The sequence below is a fragment of the Bos taurus genome, chromosome 1, assembly GCF_002263795.3.
Source record: "Bos taurus isolate L1 Dominette 01449 registration number 42190680 breed Hereford chromosome 1, ARS-UCD2.0, whole genome shotgun sequence".
In the NCBI taxonomy this organism is placed as follows: domain Eukaryota; kingdom Metazoa; phylum Chordata; class Mammalia; order Artiodactyla; family Bovidae; genus Bos; species Bos taurus.
Genome location: NC_037328.1, coordinates 59,453,549 through 59,465,707, shown reverse-complemented (window position 1 = coordinate 59,465,707; position 12,159 = coordinate 59,453,549). Strand labels below are relative to the sequence as shown.

The 12,159-nt window shown below is 37.9% G+C and overlaps 1 protein-coding gene across 20 annotated transcripts in view; it reads left to right on the top strand.

Moving 5' to 3' along the window:
- Positions 1-12,159, top strand: part of ZBTB20 (zinc finger and BTB domain containing 20) — an 862,801-nt gene that overhangs the window by 349,019 nt on the left and 501,623 nt on the right. The gene's annotated exons all lie outside the window — the stretch shown is intronic.

Genomic DNA, 12,159 nt, shown 5'->3' with positions numbered 1-12,159 from the left:
CCAAAGAGCAAGTGTCTTTTAATTCCGTGGCTGCAGTCACTGCCCCCAGTGATTTTGAAGAGCCCAAGAAAATAAAATCTGTCACTATTTCTACTCTCTGTCCATCTATTTGCCATGAAGTGATGGGACCAGATGCCATGATCTTAGTTTTTTGAATGTTGAGTTTTAAGCTGGCATTTTCACCCTCATCTACAGGCTCTTTAGTTCCTCTTCACTTTCTGCTATTAGATTAGTATCATCTGCATATCTGAGGTTGTTGATATTTCTCCTGGCAATCTTGATTCTAGCCTGTGATTCATCCAGCCCGGCAGCTCACATGGTGTACTGTGCATATAAGTTAAATAAATAGAGTGACAATATACAGCTTTGTCGAACTCCTTTCCCAATTTTGAACCAGTCATTTGTTCTTTGTCCAGTTCTAGTTATTGTTTCTTGATCCCTATACAGGTTTCTCAGGAGACAGGTAAGGTGGTCTGGTATTTCCACCTCTTTAAGAATTTTCCACAGTTGTGATCCACACAGTCAAAGGTTTTAGCATAGTCAATGAAGCTCAAGTTGTTGTTTTACTGGAACTCCCTTACTTTCTCTATGATTCAATAAATGTTGGCAATTTGATTTCTGGTTCCTCTGCCTCTTCAAAACCCTGCCTTTACATCTGAAAGTTCTTGGCTTATGTACTGCTAAAACCTAGCTTGAAGGATTTTGAGCATAATGTTTTCCAGCCATGTGGCCACTGCTGAGTTTTCCAAATTTGCCGACATAGTCAGTGCACCATTTTAATAGCATCATCTTTTAGGATTTGAAGTAGCTCAGCTAGAATTCTGTCACCTCCACTAGCTTTGTTCATAGTAATACTTCCTCAGGTCCACTTGATTTCATACTCCAGGATGTCCAGCTCTAGGTGAGTGACCACACCATCATGGTTATCTGGGTTATTGAGACCTTTTTTGTATAGTTCTTCTATGTATTCTTGCCACCTCTTCTTAAACTCTTGTGCTTCTTTTAGGTCCTTACCATTTCTGTCCTTTAACATGCTCATCCTTGCATGAAACTTTCCCTTGGTATCTCCAGTTTTTTTGAAGAGATCTCTAGTCTTACTCATTCTGTTGTTCTCTTCTATTTCTCATTCTATTGTTCATCTAAGAAGGCCTTCTTATTTTTCCATGCTATTATCTGGACCTCTGCATTCATTTGGGTATATCTTTCCTTTGATCCCTTGTCTTTCACTTCTCTTCTTTCCTCAGCTATTTGTAAAGCTTCCTCAGACAACCACTTTGCCTTCTTGAATTTCACTTGCTTTGAGCTGGTTTTGGTCCCTGCCTCCTGTACAATGTTGCACACCTCCATTCATAGTTCTTCAGGCAGTCTGTCTTTTGGATCTAATCCCTTGAATCTATTTGCCACTTGGACTGTACAGTCATAAGGGATGTGATTTAGGTCATGTCTGAATGCCCTCATGGTTTTCCCTTCTTTAACTTAAGTCTGAATTTTTCAGTAAGAAGCTCATTATCTGAGTCACAGTCAGCACCAGATCTTGTTTTTGCTGACTTTACAGAGTTTCTTCATCTTTGGCTGAAAGGAACATAATCAGTCTGATGTTGGTATTGACCATCTGATGATGTCCATGTGTAGAGTCATCTCTTGTCTTGTTGGAAGAGGGTGTTTGCTATGACCAGTGTGTTCTCTTGGCAAAACTCTGTTAGCCTTTGTCCTGCTTTATTTTGTATTCTGAGGCCAAACTTGCCTCTTAATATGGGTATCTCATGACTTCCTACTTTTGCATTCTGATCCCCTATCAAAAAAAGGGCATCTTTTTTGTGTGTTAGTTCTAGAAAGTGTCATAGGTCTTCTTAGAACTGGTCAACTTCAGCTTCTTTGGCATCACTGCTTGGGGCATAGACTTGGACTACTCTGATTTTGAATGGTTTGCCTTGGAAATGAGTAAGAGATCACTCTGTCTTTTTTGAGATTGCATCCAAGTGCTGCGTTTTGGACTTCCTTTTGTTGACTATGAGTACTACTCCATTTCTTCTAAGGGATTTTTACCCACAGTAGTAGATATAATGATCATCTGAATCTAATTCATCTGGTCCCATACATCTCAATGTGCTAATTCCTAAGATGTCAATGTTCACTCTTGCTATCTCCTTCTTGACCATGTCAAATTTACCTGGGTTCATGGACCTAACATTCCATGTACCTAGGCAATATTATTCTTTGTAGCATTGGACTTTACTTTCACCAGCAGACACATCCACAACTGACCATCATTTCTGCATTGGCACAGCCACCTCATTTATTCTGGAGCTTTTAGAAATTGCCCTCCACTCTTCCCCCGTAGCATATTGTACCCCTTCCTACCTGGGAGGCTCATCTCCTGGTGTCATATCTTTTTGCCTTTTCATACTGTCCATGGGGTTATCTAGACAAGAATACTGGAGTGGGTTGCCATTTTCTCCTCCAGTGGACCGCATTTTGTCAGAACTCTTTACTGTGATCCATCCATCTTGAGTGGCCCTGCCTGGAATGGCTGATAGCACTGTTGAGTTGTAGAAGGAAAAGAATGAATTTTATCTATTGCTCTCAACCTAAAAGTATGATCATAATTTATTAAGTGAAAGAGCAAGTTTTCAGGATAATGAATATTTTTGAGTAAATTTATTTGTGTGTTGGTATGAACATGAAAAAGAATGATGGAATTAGTTCTTGTTAGCAAGCACAATGTATGTGTGTGTGTGTGTGTGTGTGTGTGAGGCTTTTCATGATGCAGGTTCATACCTAGGGCCACATACAAAGAAATAATTGTTGAGCAAGCAAAAGTTATTAAAAGTAACTCAGTTCTTTAGTTTCTCTGGATATGTACCTGAAATGCAAAAAAAAAAAAAACAAAAAACCTCTTAAGAATTTTCTTTTATTTGTCATCTCTCTCATGCACAGTACATGTCTCCATTATAGACACCCACAATGTTTCTCCTACATTTTCATCTCTCTCCTCTTCAAGAGTTTTCACGAACCCTCCTTGGCCCAGGTCAATTAATTTTTCTGCTCATTTCCAAATTCCTTGCTGGATCTGTTTAATTCTTCTCTTTCTGTTGTAAATCTCACTAGAATTTCTGACTTCTGCGTCTCTCACGCACTGAGGAAAAATAAACAAATAAAACCTTCTGCAAGATGAGTTTCCAAGACTATATTCCCAGCACAAAATTCATAGAAGTTTAAGTCATTGAAGGAGCAGACCCAAGGCCTTAGCTTAAAAAGAAACATCAGAAGTCCCCTTCAGAATGTACTTGAATAAACTGGAGCCAATGAGTTGGGCAGAATATCTGAACTGCAATCAGCAAGAGAGAATTGCACAGTCTAAGGTACTGTATTTCCCGAACCAGTACATTCTGGATCACAGCACAGAGTAATCCTGACAAAGATTCACCTATTATGGATAAAAAAAACTAGTTACCATAAGCTAAATTAAAAACACAGGAAAGTTGTATTATAATAACCACAGCTAAACCCAGATGTACTTTACTTCATGTTATAGTCAGTTCTTTTAAGAAAAAGGAGGGAGAGGAAGGGAGAGATGAGGGAACTAGGAGAGTGAAGGGATAGAAAGGGAGAGCATCCTCCTCCCAAATAAAAAAGGAGAGAGAGTACTAGAGTGGAAGAAGGTGGTTAATGTGATGAATAAAAAAAGTTCAGTGTATTTTGATACCCCAAGCTTTCTCTACGTCTGCAGAAATCTTCCCTGCTCCCTTAGGAGTCCTACCCTGAGTGGGCTGGGTCTTTTTGTCACTTACAGCCAGTCAGCTGTCCTGTCCTTCCATTTAGAGAGTGCTGACTTGAGTGAAACATTTACAGTTGTTGGAAGCTCTCTTTAGAATATACTAAATTACTTTGTATTCCTTCCCTCCGGGGGACTGAAGACATCAATAGGCAGCTGACCATGGCAAGCTTATCCAAAGTTGTAAGTTTGCTCTATGCCTTCAGTTTAAGGAATTTACACAGGAAAAATATGAATTCTTGTTTATCTTATGTGACTACTACCTGAATCCCAATAGTATGGGAAGAACAGTCACTCTAGCTAGAAAGGTGACACATAATATAGGTTTGGTTAAAAAAACAAATAATATTTATGAAGAGATTTTAATGACATGAGAAAATGATTATATAGTATCAAGAGATGAAAACAAGATACAAAACTTGCCTAAAATATTGTGTTTATTTCTGGAAAGTTATTGTTCATTTCTCTCCCTTTGTTTTCATTTTCCAAAATGGCAAGAAAGAAATAGAAAAGAAAAGGAAAACATGCTTTTGGAATATCCTTCTTTTTTAGTTTGTTTATTTAATCTATGAAGTAATTTTAATGCTTGCATCGCTTATAATGAAGAGATTTCATCTCAAATTTGAGTGACATGATATTCTTGCTGGAAATTTGTTTTCTTTAGAAATGCTATTATAGTGTAATGTTCTGGTCATTTTTAATACTCAGATAGCCCTTCAGCTTTAGTGGAGTGATTGAGAGAATGGGATTGTGAGGTAGATGGTTCATTATCTAATTATTGGTGATGGATTACTATAACTCAAACAGAACACTTGTCCCTTAAGGTAAGAATAGTCAAAAGAAGCAAGGCAAGTTGATGGATATATTCAAACCATGTGTATATATACATATACATGTGCTGCGTTGTGCTTAGTTACTCAGTCATGTCCGACTGTGACCCTGTGGACTGTAGCCCACCAGGCTCCTCTGTCCATGGGGATTCTCCAGGCAAGAATACTGGAGTGCATTGCCATGCCCTCCTCCAGGGATCTTCGCAACCCAGGGATTGAACACATGTCTCCCACATTGCAGGTGGATTCTTTACCATCTGAGTCACCAGGGAAGCCCAGGAATACTGGAATGGGTGCCTATCCCTTCTCCAGGGAATCTTCCTGACCCAGGAATTGAACCAGGGTCTCCTGCATTGCAGGTGGATTCTTTACCAGCTGAGCTACCAGGGAAGCCCTATACATATACATATGTATGTTTACTTAAATGATAGATTACTTCATGTTCCACTTACAAGGCTCAGTTGGTACATACATTCAAATGAAGCAAAAGACTGTATAATAAAGGGACTTGATATTTCCCAAAACACTGTAACTCTTGGTCTTCTAAATATTTACATATTATCTTATTCTCACCTTTTGAAGTCCTTAGACCATTTTCAAGGCTTATGTTCTAGTTTAGGTTCTGCAGCTCTTTAAAATGTAGATATGTTAATTATCCTTATAATTGACACCTCTTCTGCTTTTAACTATCAATAAAAGGCTACTTAATTTCTCCCAGTTTGAATAGTTCCTCTGTCATTTACAATTCTAAATTTCTCTGTCCTCACTTTTGTGTGCTTTAGACCTGAACTGCCTTTTATTGTTACTTTCATTTTTTTACTCCCCTTGACTCAGGATCTCTTTCTCCAGCTCACAGATTCCTAATCCTGGCTGCACATTACCTATGAAGCTAAAAAAAAAAATAAAAAATGCATTGGCCTTACCCTTAAAACAGATATTCTGTTTTAATTGGTCAGGGTGGAGTTTAGCTATTAGTACAATGCTAGACCCTTACAGGTACCAAACTCTTATTTCACCTCAAAATTTTCAATTCAATTAAAATTTAGCATGCTTCTTCACACTGAAAAGCCATTTCTTCTGGATGACTACTTTCCTAACCAGGCAATAGTAGAGTTTTAACATTATGCAGAATACAGCTGCATCTATATATCATCACATAGAGATGCATGTAACATACACACACACACACACATTACGCTAATGACCAAACCTGAACAAAAATTTGATATACATAGAACTGCTTGTATCGTAATATTTAATGTAAAATTAAGTATTGTTAATGAAATTCTAAAAGTCCTCTTTAAACCCGACTGTAGAAAATGAAATGCCCTACATCACTCAAGGGTACCAGAATATGCCTTTAGTCTGATTTGTGGGGAAATAAATTGTATCTGACAACAATGTCAAAGGGGTGTAAACTTGATAGTCAAAAGGTGGGAGCATCCCAAATGACCACCACTAGATGAATGGATAAATGAAATGTGTGTAAACATACAATAAAATATTAACCTTAAAAATGAACGACGTTCTGACACATGCTATGTAGATGAACCTTAAGGACAGTATGCTAAGTGAAATAAGCCAGACGCAAAATAACAAATATTGTATGATTCCATTTGTATGAGATACTAGAAGAGTCAAATTCATAGAGAAAGAAAATAGAAAGAGGTTACCAGGGGCTGAGAGGAGGGACGACTGGGGAGTCACTGTTTAATGCACTCCGAAGATTAAGAAGTTCCCCAGATGGATGATGGCTATAGTTTTCAGTAATATTGATGTACCTAATGCTATACTAAAATGTATACCTAAAAATGGTTAAACTGGTAAATTTTATGTTTTATATATTTTACTACCATTTAAAAAGGAAATGTACATTTGAAAACTTTTAAGACTTATCAGTGAAAATGGATTGCAGCTATAGGGTTTAGATGGCACAATTTAGACAGAACTGAGTAATCTATTCACACAGTCGTTAGGGTTTTATGAAATATAATAATTTATTAGTTTAATTAATAGTCTTCACTTTGTTATTGAGGCCATTCATACGTATAAAATCCAAGTGCTGGTATTATCCTTGATTCTCAAGCAGTAATGGTTATAATAAACTACAAAGACCAAATTTTAAGTAAACATGCTTATTATTGAATGCTTATAGCTATATTAGAATTCTCATGTTTTAATCAACTGATGTTAGGGACAGAACTTCAGCTTTCTTTTTCACCAACAGCACTATCTCTTACCAAATTATCTTCATGGTAGGAGAAGCCATGGCTTTGTATGAGTCCATACTTTTCCAATAATTCAGTGTGTGAGCCAGTTGTTTTTTTTTATTTTCCTGAAAATGCCGAACTTTTTAATTGAGTCATATATTTCTTGGTTTAAAGTTCTATGAATTTTAATGTGTATACATTTTTGTAACAGCCACCATTACTGTTAGGTTGCAGAGCAGCTTCATCAGCCGAAAGAACTCCTGTATGCTATCTCTTTAACACTCCCCTAACTACTAACCCCCAGTAACCATAGTTTCTTCTTTATCATCATAGTTTTATTTTTTTTGAGAGTTGTCATATATATGGAGCCATAATTCTCCAAGCCAGGCTTCAGCAATATGTGAACCATGAACTTCCTGATGTTCAAGCTGGTTTTAGAAAAGGCAGAGGAACCAGAGATCAAATTGCCAACATATGCTGGATCATGTAAAAAGCAAGAGAGTTCCAGAAAAACATCTATTTCTGCTTTATTGACTATGCCAAAGCCTTTGACTGTGTGGATCACAATAAACTGTGGAAAATTCTGAAAGAGATTAGAATACCAGACCACCTGATCTGCCTCTTTTTTTTTTGTTGTTATGCTACATGAAATCATTTAAAATATTTAATTATCTGATCTGCCTCTTGAGAAATTCGTATGCAGGTCAGGAAGCAACAGTTGGAACTGGACATGGAACAACAGACTGGTTCCAAATAGGAAAAGGAGTACGTCAAGGCTGTATATTGTCACCCTGTTTATTTAACTTATATGCAGAGTACATCATGAGAAATGCTGGACTGGAAGAAACACAAGCTGGAATCAAGATTGCCGGGAGAAATGTCAATAACCTCAGATATGCAGATGACACCACCCTTATGGCAGAAAGTGAAGAGGAACTAAAAAGCCTCTTGATGAAAGTGAAAGTGGAGAGTGAAAAAGTTGGCTTAAAGCTCAACATTCAGAAAACGAAGATCATGGCATCCGGTCCCATCACTTCTTGGGAAATAGATGGGGAACCGGGGGAAACAGTGTCAGACTTTATTTTTCTGGGCTCCAAAATCACTACAGATGGTGACTGCAGCCATGAAATCAAAAGACGCTTACTCCTTGGAAGGAAAGTTATGACCAACCTAGATAGCATATTCAAAGGCAGAGACATTACTTTGCCAACAAAGGTTCGTCTAGTCAAGGCTATGGTTTTTCCTGTGGTCATGTATGGATGTGAGAGTTGGACTGTGAAGAAGGCTGAGCGCCAAAGAATTGATGCTTTTGAACTGTGGTGTTGGAGAAGAGTCTTGAGAGTCCCTTGGACTTCGAGGAGATCCAACCAGTCCATTCTGAAGGAGATCAGTCCTGGGATTTCTTTGGAGGGAATGATGCTAAAGCTGAAACTCCAGTACTTTGGCCACCTCATGCGAAGAGTTGACTCATTGGAAAAGACTCTGATGCTGGGAGGGATTGGGGGCAGGAGGAGAAGGGGACGACAGAGAATGAGACAGCTGGATGGCATCACTGACTCGATGGACGTGAGTCTGAGTGAACTCCGGGAGATGGTGATGGACAGGGAGGCCTGGCGTGCTGCGATTCATGGGGTCACAAAGAGTTGGACATGACTGAGCGACTGGACAGAACTGAACTGAACTGAACTGATGGCTGATTCATGCTGAGGTTTTACAGAAAGCAACAAAATCCTTAAAGCAATTATCCTTCAATTAAAAAATAAATAAAAAATTTTTAAAGTCTAAATAGAGAAAAAACAAAGGAATGTATGTGTTCCCATCCATTGTTCTACGTCCTTGGCAACCCTTGGTATTGTTAGTTTATTTTTTTAGTCATTGTGATAGGTGTGTTGTAGAAATGCTTATTTTTTTCTTTTAAGTACATTTTTCAAAGCTATAGATGATGTGCTTCTGGGGTCATACTCTTTCCTGACTCATTTTTAGAGATATTCCATTCATATGTATACTTTTCCATAGAAAAAAAATGTAGTCTATTATCTTTATATTTCTGACTCTGTTGCTTTTACCCTACTTTTCCCAGAATTGCTATTTTTATCTATGATAGTGTGTTCAAGTTTTCAGATATTTCTTTCTTAAAGATCTAAAAAAAAAAAAAAATCACCTGTTTATATCAAATTCTAATGTAGTTTAAAATAGTGTATGTACCTATATAAATGTAGATATCAGGGATAAAAAATTAATGTGTTTGTTCAACACACGTTTGTTGAATACTTGCCATATCTCAACCCATTAGGTAAAAAATACATAATACAGTAGGAAAGGGCAATCTAAAAAGAAATTAAATTATAGTTCTGTTTGTACTTCTAATGTTGAGGCAAGTAATGTTAAGAATGTGGTTGCTGAAATAAAATTCTTTGAGATCAGCACATCAGGTGTTGAATGGGTCTTGGTCTCAACTTTAAAATAGCATTTTGGGAAAAAAATGAAAACAAACATATGTTGATGAACACACGTTTTATTTTAGAGAAAAGAGCCCTGTCCTGGGGTTAGGAAACTTGCATCACAGACCACTTCTGCCACTTTGTAGTTTTGGAGCTTGAGCAGTAGTTCCACCCCTCCAAATTCACTTCCCTGTCCATAAGATTAGAAAGTTGGCCTTTGTGATCTCTAAAATTCCTTCCAGCTTAAAAATTAAAAACTAACACTATCTGTCCCGGATTTATGTCTAGCTACCAAGGATGGTGAGAAAGGCAGCATTTTTATCATTCTTAACAAAGATGGACTTTACATCACAGTGTAACATAATTAACTAATTTATTTACTATTCCTCCTTGCTGCTGATATTGTCTACCTCCTGATACAGACGCCTACTCTCATTTTACTTAGTCACTCAGAAGCTTTTTAAAACATCAAATAATCCTCTTTTTTGCATTTTTTGTAAGCAGTGTCACCTTTTGGCTTCTATGACCTCATGCTCCTCACACTCTGCTGATTTTCCTCCTTCCTTGCTGACTTGTCATTCTCTTTTGTTAGGTCCTCTTCTCAGCTCCATTATACACCCTAGATGAGCTCATCCAATCCAATGGCTTTCAAAACTATATATCTATGATCCCAAGATTTTTATCTCATCTCATCTTAATCTCTTCCCAGAGCCCTAGACGTATAAATGCAACCATTTACTGGCTGTCTCCATTGGATGTCTAGTGCAGTGCGTGCTAAAGTCGCTTCAGTCCTGTCCGACTCTTTGGGACCCCAATGGACTGTATCCCCCCAGGCTCCTCTGTCCACGGGATTCTCCAGGCAAGAACACTGGAGTTGGTTGCCATGCGCTTCTCCAGGGGATCTTCCTGACCCAGGGATCAAACTTGAGCACTTGCATCTCCTGCATTGGCAGGCAGATTCTTTGCCACTAGTGTCACCTGGGAAGCCCCGGATGTCTAGTTGGCATTTTAAATTAAGTAAGAGATCTTGATTCCCCACCTCATCTCTGTGAATCGCACCATTCTGATGGAGGGGGACTGCTCCATTTATGGTGTATTTCATCTTTTTTCTTATTCTTTTTGTCTTTGACAAGACAGTTTCCTCTGAAATTTAGTTGGCTTCTGGCCCATTTGTTTCAGGTCTTTTCCTTACATAAGTAAGGATAGCAAAATTCTCACCTGGATGCTTCTTATTTATTTGTTTCTTTGCCACTCCACAGGGCATGTGGGAATTTACTTCCTTGACCTGGGATCCAACCCGCACTCCCTGCAGTGGTAATGCGGAGTCTTAACCTCTGGACCACCAGGGATGTCCCATCAACTAGATAGTCATTAAACCTGGAAATTCTGTGTATATTTATTTTTTTTTTTAGCTGACCCCATACTCTCCTCATCTCCACTTTTCCCAGTTTAACAGATATGGTTATCTGGAGCCATTGGAAACAACAGGCAGGATGAGAAAGCACACCCTTAACCCACTCTTGCTCTAAGCAAGTGTCATTGTCTGACAGGTAATACTTGAAGGGAAATGCTTACCTCCTGTTAAGGCTGCCAGCTGCTTCACTTTTGGGTGCAGAAGAAGTTGGCTCTAAGTTAAGTAAGACTCTGATGTTATCTCTTTGCAAGGATTGCCCTTCATTGCCTGGTCTCATGCCCTCTAAATATATCTAACAAGTCCCCTCCAACTGGATAGGTCTTTTTTCTCTCTTCCCATCTTAGAAATGATTTATTATGAATGAGGGAGATGGGTTATTCCCCTACTCAGAAACTGGCAGTGACTCCTCATTGTCCATAGACATGTTATCCAACTCCAAAGTATGACAATTAAGGTCCTTCAGAATTGGACCATGAGAATTTCTATATATAATAAATTTTGTATATAGAAATGTATTAATGCTTTTAAAGGTCAATCCATACTGCCTACCTAGAATGTTAGGTGCTAAATAGTGGTAATTATTTTATTAACAAATTTGCTTGGTATTTTAATGTTTAAAGAAATCACATTCTGTAAAATCTTTTAAGAGAAATATATCTTAAGATTCAGCAAGCCACATCTAGTAATCTTCCCATAAGAAATACCTGCACATGTTTTACAACAATTTTCATTGCCGCTTTATTCAAAGTAGCAAAGATTTCAAAGTATACTAGATTTCCATCAATAGATAAATGGTTTAATATACATTAGATTATATCTAGCTATTAAAAGCATAAAATAAAAAATAAATAAATAAAAGCATAAAATAGACCCATATATACTGCCCTGAAAATTTACATAATATGTGTTAAGTTTGTTATAAATTGGTAGGTTTAAAATAGCTAATTCTCTTGTTTTACACTGATACAAGTAAACTACAACTGTTACAAAGAATGGGAAGAATACACTTCAAACTGGTTAGCTTAGGGGGTGACTGAGTTGACTCATTGGAAAAGACTCTGGTGCTGGGAGGGATTGGGGGCAGGAGAAGGGGACGACAGAGGATGAGATGGCTGGATGGCATCACTGACTCGATGGACGTGAGTCTGGGTGAACTCCGGGAGTTGGTGACGGACAGGGAGGCCTGGCGTGCTGTGATACATGGGGTCGTGAAGAGTCAGACATGACTGAGTGACTGAACTGAACTGAACTGAACTGAGGAAGAATGGAGGAAGAAAGAAGTTTTCTTTCACTTCTTTTTAAAGTTTATTTTTAAATCGTGGAATTGTAAATTTTTAAGTTTATTTTATGTTGTCTGTGGGGGAATGAGATAATTTTCAGTAGTTTTCAAATTAAAAAAAAAATTAAGTTGCAAAGTCCCTGTCAAAATTAACAATGTTGCCTTGGAGGAACCACTAGGAACTACATATGAAGTAGTATTAATTGATTT